Source organism: Acipenser ruthenus, chromosome 56, assembly GCF_902713425.1.
Source record: "Acipenser ruthenus chromosome 56, fAciRut3.2 maternal haplotype, whole genome shotgun sequence".
Classification (NCBI taxonomy): domain Eukaryota; kingdom Metazoa; phylum Chordata; class Actinopteri; order Acipenseriformes; family Acipenseridae; genus Acipenser; species Acipenser ruthenus.
The window spans coordinates 4,838,749-4,848,033 of record NC_081244.1 but is presented as its reverse complement, the minus strand read 5'-3'; the positions used below and the strand labels follow the sequence as shown (position 1 = coordinate 4,848,033).

At 50.9% G+C, this 9,285-nt stretch overlaps 1 protein-coding gene across 1 annotated transcript in view; it reads right to left on the bottom strand.

The window, feature by feature from the left end:
• The window catches only part of slc38a5b (solute carrier family 38 member 5b), a 41,963-nt gene extending 34,160 nt beyond the window's left edge, over positions 1 to 7,803 (bottom strand). Inside the window, exon 1 of the mRNA XM_034007189.3 lies at positions 7,629 to 7,803. The gene's annotated coding sequence lies outside the window, so the exon portion shown is untranslated. The remainder of the gene's footprint in view (positions 1 to 7,628) is intronic.
• Positions 7,804 to 9,285: the final 1,482 nt, after the last annotated feature.

Genomic DNA, 9,285 nt, shown 5'->3' with positions numbered 1-9,285 from the left:
CAACATGTTTGTTCAGGGCAGTCTGCATGAGAAGAAGAAGCTGTTAGTGTCAAGATGCAGGAATTGTGTAAACGAGTTAATATGTTGAGACTGTGTGGGTAACAGTGGGATTTTGTAAATGGCGTAGCTGCCCGAGACAGTTATAACCTGAAGTAGAAAGTATAGTTTAGAACTCCATGTGGAGTTTTTTGATTGTTTGTTTTAAATTCAGGAGTCGCCAATTGATTTTACCCCATTTTTCTCCCAATTTGAAATATCCAATTGTATTTAGGCTCAGCTTCACCGCTACCACCCCTGCGCTGACTCGGGAGCGGCGAAGACGAACACACGCTGTCCTCCGAAGCGTGTGCCGTCAGCCGACCGCTTCTTTACACTCTGGGTCTGCTAAAAAAGGGCAATCGAACCTTAAAAACAAGTGAAATCCTTCACAACTGGTATTAAAACCACTGCATGTGTCAGTGAAATTGTGTACCACGCTCCCAAGTTATTAATATATTAGAAAAACATTCTTTGAAATCTCCCACGCTGATTTGAGCAGATATTTTTGGAAGTAGCTGTTTTGACTTTGGGACCCACATGAGCTGGTCCTACTGTGCATATGTAAAAACATGTATGCTTTATTTTAACTGTGTCTATCTTTGTGCTGTTCAGCTGAGGTATGGTAAAGCATAGACAAGCATTGTAAAGCACAGAGAGGTCTGGTAAAGCATAGGGAAGCATTGTAAAGCACAGAGAGGTCTGGTAAAGCATAGGGAAGCATTGTAAAGCACAGAGAGGTCTGGTAAAGCATAGGGAAGCATTGTAAAGCACAGAGAGGTATGGTAAAGCATAGGGAAGCATTGTAAAGCACAGAGAGGTATGGTAAAGCATAGGGAAGCATTGTAAAGCACAGAGAGGTATGGTAAAGCATAGGGAAGCATTGTAAAGCACAGAGAGGTCTGGTAAAGCATAGGGAAGCATTGTAAAGCACAGAGAGGTCCAGTAAAGCATAGACAAGCATTGTAAAGAACAGAGAGGTCTGGTAAAGCATAGGGAAGCATTGTAAAGCACAGAGAGGTATGGTAAAGCATATGGAAGCATTGTAAAGCACAGAGAGGTATGGTAAAGCACAGGGAAGCATTGTAAAGCACAGAGAGGTCCAGTAAAGCATAGACAAGCATTGTAAAGCACAGAGAGGTCCGGTAAAGCATAGACAAGCATTGTAAAGCACAGAGAGGTCCGGTAAAGCATAGGGAAGCATTGTAAAGCACAGAGAGGTCTGGTAAAGCATCGGGAAGCATTGTAAAGCACAGAGAGGTCTGGTAAAGCATAGGGAAGCATTGTAAAGCACAGAGAGGTCTGGTAAAGCATAGGGAAGCATTGTAAAGCACAGAGAGGTATGGTAAAGCATAGGGAAGCATTGTAAAGCAGAGAGAGGTCTGGTAAAGCATAGGGAAGCATTGTAAAGCAGAGAGAGGTCTGGTAAAGCATAGGGAAGCATTGCAAAGCACAGAGAGGTATGGTAAAGCATATTTAAAAAAAAAACAAAAAAAAAACATAGCAAACTATGATAAATCCGTAGTATAACTATGGTAAGTATGGGGGGAAAAAACTGCAAAATGACCATGCAGATTTACCATGGGAAAGTGTTATAAGGGAAGTTCATTTCTGCATTGTAACAACCCTCTCTGAATCTTGTATCTCGTGTTATCCCTCCCTGAAAAGTCTGCAGTAATCAATTACACTTGATGTTTCCCCTTTTCAACCCCAACCTCAGAGACTGCTGTCTGCCTTTTGGGACCTGATCTGAGAGCACAAACCCTATACTTAGAGCTAACCAAACAGCCCAAGCTGTTTCCTGTTGAACAGAGCCTTTTTGTTACTTTTTTTAAATGTACAGCACAGAGTGCAGCTGAATTGGCTAAGAATTTTCTTAGCCCCATCTGGCACGTCTAAATATTTGACCCCTGTTTTTCTCCCTGGTTTAGAATGTCCAATTACGCTACCCAAAACAGCTGAACTGAAGGTCAGGGTGGCCGTCCTCCTAATTTTGGTATTAGATTTGGTAATTCCACTGAAGTGACAATTTAACCGTCTACATTTTCTTAATGTTTGATATCTTTCCTGTTAAGTATTAGATGTGTTTTGTATAATGCATCTATTGGTTTCTTCTTAGATTTCAACTCGAAGTCTTTCTTTCAGGTATATAGGCGATGCTCAGGCAAACAGTCAAGAGTGTAGAGTACAAATCAAAGGAGGTTATGATGAGGTTGTGTAATGCACTAATGAGACTGTACGTAGAGTATGAGCTACGAAGAGAGGCTGAAAGAACTGAATCTATTCAGCCTGGAACCAAGAAGACTCGGGACCAATGGACACAGTTGGAAATGAAGTGGAGAGACTTAGGGCAGAGGGAAGGAGACACTTCTTCACACAGAGAGTGGTGAGGGGATGGAATGGGTTACCTAGTCATGTTGCTGAAGGAGACACTTCTTCACACACAGAGAGTGGTGAGGGGATGGAATGGGTTACCTAGTCATGTTGTTGAAGGAGACTCTTCTTCACACAGAGAGCGGTGAGGGGATGGAATGGGTTACCTAGTCATGTTGTTGAAGGAGACTCTTCTTCACACAGAGAGTGGTGAGGGGATGGAATGGGTTACCTAGTCATGTTGCTGAAGGAGACACTTCTTCACACAGAGAGTGTTGAGGGGATGGAATGGGTTACCTAGTCATGTTGTTGAAGGAGACTCTTCTTCACACAGAGAGTGGTGAGGGGATGGAATGGGTTACCTAGTCATGTTGCTGAAGGAGACACTTCTTCACACAGAGAGTGTTGAGGGGATGGAATGGGTTACCTAGTCATGTTGCTGAAGGAGACACTTCTTCACACAGAGAGTGGTGAGGGGATGGAATGGGTTACCTAGTCATGTTGCTGAAGGAGACACTTCTTCACACAGAGAGTGTTGAGGGGATGGAATGGGTTACCTAGTCATGTTGCTGAAGGAGACACTTCTTCACACAGAGAGTGTTGAGGGGATGGAATGGGTTACCTAGTCATGTTGTTGAAGGAGACTCTTCTTCACACAGAGAGTGGTGAGGGGATGGAATGGGTTACCTAGTCATGTTGCTGAAGGAGACACTTCTTCACACAGAGAGTGGTGAGGGGATGGAATGGGTTACCTAGTCATGCTGTTGAAGGAGACACTTCTTCACACACAGAGAGTGGTGAGGGGATGGAATGGGTTACCTAGTCATGTTGTTGAAGGAGACTCTTCTTCACACACAGAGAGTGGTGAGGGGATGGAATGGGTTACCTAGTCATGTTGTTGAAGGAGACTCTTCTTCACACAGAGAGTGGTGAGGGGATGGAATGGGTTACCTAGTCATGTTGCTGAAGGAGACTCTTCTTCACACAGAGAGTGGTGAGGGGATGGAATGGGTTACCTAGTCATGTTGCTGAAGGAGACACTTCTTCACACAGAGAGTGGTGAGGGGATGGAATGGGTTACCTAGTCATGTTACTGAAGGAGACACTTCTTCACACAGAGAGTGGTGAGGGGATGGAATGGGTTACCTAGTCATGTTGTTGAAGGAGACACTTCTTCACACAGGGAGTGGTGAGGGGATGGAATGGGTTACCTAGTCATGTTGTTGATGCTGAATCACTGAGATCCGTTAAGACCCGACCTGACAAAGTTCTGAGATCAATCAGCTACAAGGAACCTTCAGTGCCTTCAATATTGAGATTGACTTTACAGTGCCATCAATAGAAACTAATGGAGGTTTTAGTTCCAAGCGAAATCTCAATAGCCACTCTGCATATCTTGGAGAGATGTCTGGTATTTCCTATAAATGTTTCTGGGAAGTACTCGCTTGCTGAACAGATGAAAGTAAATTCTGACAAATAGTTCCAAGAAAATTGGCTTTACGAATTCCAGTAACTCACCACAGAACAAAAAAAACAAACAAAACTCTTAGGAATCAAATGCTCCCTCCCTCCCTCACCCCCCTGATAGAAAGGGTGCTCCCTCCAGTCCAGGGCAGGCTTGAGGCGTGGAGACTGAACTGCTCCCTCCCTCCCTCACCCCCCTGAGAGAAAGGGGGCTCCCTCCAGCCCAGGGCAGGCTTGAGGCGTGGAGACTGAACTGCTCCCTCCCTCCCTCACCCCCCTGAGAGAAAGGGTGCTCCCTCCAGCCCAGGGCAGGCTTGAGGCATGGAGACTAAACTGCTCCCTCCCTCCCTCACTCCCCAAAGAGAAAGGGTGCTCCCTCCAGTCCAGGGCAGGCTTGAGGCGTGGAGACTGAACTGCTCCCTCCCTCCCTCACCCCCCTGAGAGAAAGGGTGCTCCCTCCCTCCCTCACCCCCCTGAGAGAAAGGGTGCTCCCTCCAGTCCAGGGCAGGCTTGAGGCGTGGAGACTGCACTGCTCCCTCCCTCCCTCACCCCCCTGAGAGAAAGGGTGCTCCCTCCCTCCCTCACCCCCCTGAGAGAAAGGGTGCTCCCTCCAGTCCAGGGCAGGCTAGAGACACGGAGACTGAACTGCTCCCTCCCTCCCTCACCCCCTGAGAGAAAGGGTGCTCCCTCCAGTCCAGGGCAGGCTTGGGGCGTGGAGACTGAACTGCTCCCTCCCTCCCTCACCCCCCTGAGAGAAAGGGTGCTCCCTCCAGTCCAGGGCAGGCTTGAGGCGTGGAGACTGAACTGCTCCCTCCCTCCCTCACTCCCCAAAGAGAAAGGGTGCTCCCTCCTGTCCAGGGCAGGCTAGAGGCACGGAGACTGAACAGCTCCCTTCCTCCCTCACCCCCCTGAGAGAAAGGGTGCTCCCTCCAGTCCAGGGCAGGCTTGGGGCGTGGAGACTGAACTGCTCCCTCCCTCCCTCACCCCCCTGAGAGAAAGGGTGCTCCCTCCAGTCCAGGGCAGGCTTGGGGCGTGGAGACTGAATTGCTCCCTCCCTCTCTCCCCTTAGAGAAAGGGTGCTCCCTCCAGTCCAGGGCAGGCTTGGGGCGTGGAGACTGAACTGCTCCCTCCCTCCCTCACCCCCCTAAGAGAAAGGGTGCTCCCTCCAGTCCACGGCAGGCTTGAGGCGTGGAGACTGAACTGCTCCCTCCCTCCCTCACCCCCCTAAGAGAAAGGGGGCTCCCTGCAGTCCAGGGCAGGCTTGAGGCGTGGAGACTGAACTGCTCCCTCCCTCCCTCACTCCCCAAAGAGAAAGGGTGCTCCCTCCAGTCCAGGGCAGGCTAGAGGCACGGAGACTGAACTGCTCCCTTCCTCCCTCACCCCCCTGAGAGAAAGGGTGCTCCCTCCAGTCCAGGGCAGGCTTGGGGCGTGGAGACTGAACTGCTCCCTCCCTCCCTCACCCCCCTGAGAGAAAGGGTGCTCCCTCCAGTCCAGGGCAGGCTTGAGGCATGGAGACTGAACTGCTCCCTCCCTCCCTCACCCCCCTGAGAGAAAGGGTGCTCCCTCCAGTCCAGGGCAGGCTTGAGGCGTGGAGACTGAACTGCTCCCTCCCTCCCTCACCCCCCTGAGAGAAAGGGTGCTCCCTCCAGTCCAGGGCAGGCTTGAGGCGTGGAGACTGAACTGCTCCCTCCCTCGCTCACCCCCCTGAGAGAAAGGGTGCTCCCTCCAGTCCAGGGCAGGCTTGAGGCACGGAGACTGAACTGCTCCCTCCCTCCCTCACCCCCCTAAGAGAAAGGGTGCTCCCTCCAGTCCAGGGCAGGCTTGAGGCGTGGAGGCTGAACTGCTCCCTCCCTCGCTCACCCCCCTAAGAGAAAGGGTGCTCCCTCCAGTCCAGGGCAGGCTTGAGGCGTGGAGACTGAACTGCTCCCTCCCTCCCTCACCCCCCTGAGAGAAAGGGTGCTCCCTCCAGTCCAGGGCAGGCTTGAGGCATGGAGACTGAACTGCTCCCTCCCTCCCTCACCCCCCTGAGAGAAAGGGTGCTCCCTCCAGTCCAGGGCAGGCTTGAGGCGTGGAGACTGAACTGCTCCCTCCCTCCCTCACCCCCCTGAGAGAAAGGGTGCTCCCTCCAGTCCAGGGCAGGCTTGAGGCACGGAGACTGAACTGCTCCCTCCCTCCCTCACCCCCCTAAGAGAAAGGGTGCTCCCTCCAGTCCAGGGCAGGCTTGAGGCGTGGAGACTGAACTGCTCCCTCCCTCGCTCACCCCCCTAAGAGAAAGGGTGCTCCCTCCAGTCCAGGGCAGGCTTGAGGCGTGGAGACTGAACTGCTCCCTCCCTCGCTCACCCCCCTAAGAGAAAGGGTGCTCCCTCCAGTCCAGGGCAGGCTTGAGGCGTGGAGACTGAACTGCTCCCTCCCTCGCTCACCCCCCTAAGAGAAAGGGTGCTCCCTCCAGTCCAGGGCAGGCTTGAGGCGTGGAGACTGAACTGCTCCCTCCCTCGCTCACCCCCCTAAGAGAAAGGGTGCTCCCTCCAGTCCAGGGCAGGTTTGAGGCATGGAGACTGAACTGCTCCCTCCCTCCCTCACCCCCCTAAGAGAAAGGGTGCTCCCTCCAGTCCACGGCAGGCTTGAGGCGTGGAGACTGAACTGCTCCCTTCCTCCCTCACCCCCCTAAGAGAAAGGATGCTCCCTGCAGTCCAGGGCAGGCTTGAGGCGTGGAGACTGAACTGCTCACTCCCTCGCTCACCCCCCTAAGAGAAAGGGGGCTCCCTGCAGTCCAGGGCAGGCTTGGGGCGTGGAGACTGAACTGCTCCCTCCCTCCCTCACCCCCCTAAGAGAAAGGGGGCTCCCTGCAGTCCAGGGCAGGCTTGGGGCGTGGAGACTGAACTGCTCCCTCCCTCCCTCACCCCCCTAAGAGAAAGGGTGCTCCCTCCAGTCCAGGGCAGGCTTGGGGCGTGGAGACTGAACTGCTCCCTCCCTCCCTCACCCCCCTAAGAGAAAGGGTGCTCCCTCCAGTCCAGGGCAGGCTTGAGGCGTGGAGACTGAACTGCTCCCTCCCTCGCTCACCCCCCTAAGAGAAAGGGGGCTCCCTGCAGTCCAGGGCAGGCTTGGGGCGTGGAGACTGAACTGCTCCCTCCCTCCCTCACCCCCCTGAGAGAAAGGCCTCAAAGCCTGCTGACTCAGTTATCAGATCATTCTCTACACTATGAAGCTAAACATGTATTTGATTTTGAAGGGTCATTTTATCATAGTATCTGTAAACAATAAAACTGTTTGCTTATCAATTGCTGCTTTTATGTCTTACATGTCTTAAATGTCGACTTAGTTCCTTCATTAGACCTCTCGAAGTTTAAGTGTAGCATGAAATTATCTGTAAGAAGCGTTAGATTAATATTCTTCAAGAAAAAGCTTCAAATAAATTACATTAAAAGATTCACCTTTCCTGTAATGTGAACACATGGTTTACATAATGACCCCTTACTAAATATCTTGGTATCTCTGAATGGATAATCTCCCTTTTAAAAATATGCAGACCATTTTGCACCTAATACAATGTACATTCAATACAGAGCATACTGTTAAAAATACAAAACAAAAAACCCCACAATACTATAACCCCAACTTCTCTGCTCTAACAGAATTCACTTCAGCACACACACAGGGAAAACTGCATTACAAAAACCAGTTTCCTCCACTTGAGTCTATTTTCACTTTAGCAACACATGGCAGTACAGAAAAGTTCAAATCTAAAGTTTCTTTACCTTGTGCTATTTTTAGGCTGGCCAGGGTGATTTCACGAATTCAAACAAGATGGATGTTTTGAAGATGTATTTTCCTTTTTTTAAAAAAATTACAGTCAGGACTGGGGTGTTAATAAGCTCAGATATGTAGCAGAAAGGGAGAGAAAAGACAGAGCACGAGTCAAAAACAGGCAGAACTGAGAAGTGTCACATTACATTTATTACCTCACTAGACTCCTCCCTGAGTGATACTCAGAACTGAGAAGAAATGCACACTAAGAGTGCTTCTCTCTGCTTCCAGCGTCCGAGAACCCCCTGCAGTGTTTACTCATTGTATCCCAAAAAGATTAATCACAGTGTTTAAAATGAGTGCCATTTTCAATGCTGCCTTCATTTCTTCTCCCCACATTACAAAAATGACACGCAGAGTCCAGCAAAACAGTAGGGTTGCCTTTTAAAACACAGTTTTTAAGAAATGCCTAAAAAGAGTTGACAGTGTTATGCCAGGTCTGTATTTCAAACACAATGACCAGAGGACCCACAGTTGGAAATTTGAGTGGACTTAGGGAATGCGCTTCGCACGGAGAGCGGTGAGGGGATGGAATAGGTCACCAAGGTCCATCTATGTATCCATTTGGCCCATCATATAATTTTAAGAATTTAGGTCGGATTAATCAATGTCCAAAATGTTCTCAAGGAAGGGGGCTGTGCGTCTGTGTGTGTAGTTTGGTGAGCAGGGTTCGTTTTTTGGCTCAGTATAGTGGAACATATTAGGCAACTAAACAAGCCATGTGGCGACTGTCCAAAAACTATACTAGAGCCCAGACCCGAGACCAGAGGCCTGAACAACAGCCAACTGCAAAAACACTCCGATTTTTATTTTCCATACAAGGAGAGACCTAGTGATAGAGCAACAGGGAGGGAGGGAAGCAGTGTGGTCTAGTCTAGTGGTTAGAGCTGAGGGACTGGGAGGGAGGGAAGCAGTGTGGCCTAGTGGTTAGAGCTGAGGGACTGGGAGGGAGGGAGGCAGTGTGGTCTAGTGGTTAGAGCTGAGGGACTGGGAGGGAGGGAAGCAGTGTGGTCTAGTCTAGTGGTTAGAGCTGAGGGACTGGGAGGGAGGGTGGCAGTGTGGCCTAGTCTAGTGGTTAGAGCTGAGGGACTGGGAGGGAGGGAGGGAGGCAGTGTGGCCTAGTCTAGTGGTTAGAGCTGAGGGACTGGGAGGGAGGGAAGCAGTGTGGTCTGGTCTAGTGGTTAGAGCTGAAGGACTGGGAGGGAGGGAGGCAGTGTGGTCTAGTCTAGTGGTTAGAGCTGAGGGACTGGGAGGGAGGGAAGCAGTGTGGTCTAGGCTAGTGGTTAGAGCTGAGGGACTGGGAGGGAGGGAAGCAGTGTGGCCTATTCTAGTGGTTAGAGCTGAGGGACTGGGAGGGAGGGAAGCAGTGTGGTCTAGTCTAGTGGTTAGAACTGAGGGACTGGGAGGGAGGGAAGCGGTGTGGCCTAGTCTAGTGATTAGAGCTGAGGGACTGGGAGGGAGGCAGTGTGGCCTACTCTAGTGGTTAGAGCTGAGGGACTGGGAAGGAGGGAAGCAGTGTGGTCTAGTCTAGTGGTTAGAGCTGAGGGACTGGGAGGGAAGCGGTGTGGCCTAGTCTAGTGGTTAGAGCTGAGGGACTGGGAGGGAGGG